The following is a 2,821-nucleotide window of genomic DNA, read 5'->3' on the forward strand; positions in this document are numbered from 1 at the left end:
TTTGTTTAATGAGATTTGTATCTTTATTGGGTATAACCTTTAATATTAAATAATAATGCAGAACATTTTATTAAAATTGTCTAAAATAAATAAAAAGTAAAGTAATAAACAATACTGTAAGTAATACAACAAAATCCTATTCAATTTTCAAAAATTATTGGTTATGCATTAGAAATATTTATTAAGCTTTGTATGGCATACAGAACTTGGTAAATGTTTTGTTTGAGAGCAATGCGTACATATGTGTTAATAATGCGTATATGCGTATTTTCAAAAGTATTGTGAGACGCGTATATATATATTCATAAACCGCATATGCATATTTTACTAAGTATGACAGAACGCGTACATATATGTTTATAAAGCGTAAATGCGTATTTTTAATTTAAAAAAAGTATTGCGGAACGCGTACATATGCTTCATTATACGTATGCGTAGTTTCGGGAATATTTCTGGACGCGTACGTATATGCTTATGAAGCGTAAATGCGTATTTTTGTTATTTCTAAAAAGGTATTGCGGAATGCGTATATATGTTTCATGAAGCGTATGTATCTATTTTCAAAAATTATTGCAGAACACGTACAAATATGGTTTCAGTGCGTATATGCATTCTTAAAAGTTATTATTACTGCTTAAGATATGCTTTAAATTCGTATATGCGTAAATAAAATTTTATTTCCTGCCACTCATTAACTCGTATGCTTATGTCTATAGAGCATATATTTGTATTTTAACAATACGCATATAACAGGTTATCATTTACGCGTAATCATATGCCTGTGATGCATATATGCGTAATTAAAGATTTTAAAATTCCAATATAAAGTAATTGAAAGATTACTCTTGAGTTCTTAAATGTATGCGACAGCTCTCAAACAAACCGAAGTATCAATACATATTAAAGTTTGGTGGGGTTATATTAAATTATAGTTGTTTGCATAAACCCATGAGTATAATCCATAAAAGTATTCCTAATTAAATGAATAGGATTAAAATTTATGAGAATGTATTAATCGGACTAACCTAATTTGGTCTAATAGAACACAGTAAAGATTATACTAGCGTTGCTTCGATAAGGGTCCTCTCGACCTGGAAAGTGGGGGTGTTTTTCAACCTCCCTTCTGAAATTCCAGGGAGTGGAACCTATTGGTTCAATCCATTAACTGTGTTTAATGTGTTTAATGTTATATGTTATATCCAATTGTAATATACCTGTAAGATTAATTACATATTTAAGAACTGTAATATATATATGAAGTTCCAATTCTATAGTAAATTAGATATAGTACAATATCTATTAAACTAAACTAACTACAAAAAAAAATATTAACAAACATGTATTGTCATTCCCAATGTATGTTGCAGGAGTCAAAGTTAAGGTTTTAGATGTTATTACCTTATGTGTAAGGAATCTATTATCTCAGTAGAAAACTAGTCTGGGGTTACCTGGTAATTAATTTTGTCTCACAGTGTAAGAGGTTCAGTATCCTAAAATTCCAATACTTTTGATTTTCTGTAAACCGTCGGCCAGAGTTTGACTCTATTCATAAAGGGCCCCATTGTACCACTCCTGATTGCCCAGGATTTTTCTGCTAAAATGTTAGATTCCACATTTTTAAGAATCTCCCCGAAGACTGGAATTTCTGATGATTTCCAATTAATGGCTATCTGGTTCTTAGTTGCTATAAACATATGATTTGCTATAAATCTTTCCTGAAATGGTAAATCTTCAGCACCAAAATGAAACAAAGCTAAACCTGGCGGAATGGTTTGGAGAGACGTGGGTAGTTTTTTCAAGAATTGTTCAATGGCTTTCCATAAAACTTTGATTTTAGGGCACTCCCACCAAATATGTTCCATGGTACCCGTCAGGTTACACCCCCTCCAACAAAGGGGAGATGATTGGATATCAAATTTAGCAATCTTTGCAGGGGTCATATACCATCGCCAAATGAGTTTAAATAGTCCTTCATGGTGGTTTATACAGTGAGATGATTTTTTCAATGTTCTAATTGCTTTTTCCCAATCTTCCGAATCTACTTCATATCCCAAAAAGTCCTGCCATTTTTTCAATTGCCATTTTGGAGTTTCCTCCTTTATTTCTAATAAAATTCTATAAAAGGTAGAGATGCCTTTTAATTTTATCCCCTCCGGTTGTACAATTTTTCTAATTTTAGGTGGTAAAAGTTCTGGATTATATGTGTGTGTATTCATAAATTTATAAATTTTGTTATATATAGGTCTATCAGTGAGCGGGATACCAAAATCATTGGCTAGTTGATCAAATGGTATAATAGTACCATCCTCATTCAATAATTCCTCCAAGTAATCAATGTCATAATAATTAGTCCAATCTGCCAAATTAATATCTTTAACAACTGAGTGTAAAATATTCAAAGGTGTGGGCTTAGAGGTGGATAAAACGTCTTTCTTACAGAGTTTTAACAGTTCCTTCCAGATTTTTAGGGAGTTAGCTGTTATGGGGTTATATATGTTTTGGTTCACTTTCCAAATTACTCTTGATTGAAGATATAGTTTGAGAGAGCCATATGGAAGCTGTTCCTCTTCTATTGAAAGCCATTGTTTGGAGTAATCTTCTAGCCAAATTGATCTAACTTGGTCTAAAATTGCCGCTTTATAATAATATTCTAGTTTAGGCACACCTAGACCTAGATTTGTAATATGAGATGTAATAATTTTGTTTGAAACTCTGGATTTTTTGCCCATAAGTATATAGTTGTTTAGATCTTTTTGTAATTTATTAAAAAATGTTAGGGGAACTTTTATAGGAAGGTTTCTGAATAAGTAGAGTAATTGTG

This window comes from Hyperolius riggenbachi, unplaced genomic scaffold (assembly GCF_040937935.1).
Source record: "Hyperolius riggenbachi isolate aHypRig1 unplaced genomic scaffold, aHypRig1.pri scaffold_140, whole genome shotgun sequence".
Lineage (NCBI taxonomy): Eukaryota > Metazoa > Chordata > Amphibia > Anura > Hyperoliidae > Hyperolius > Hyperolius riggenbachi.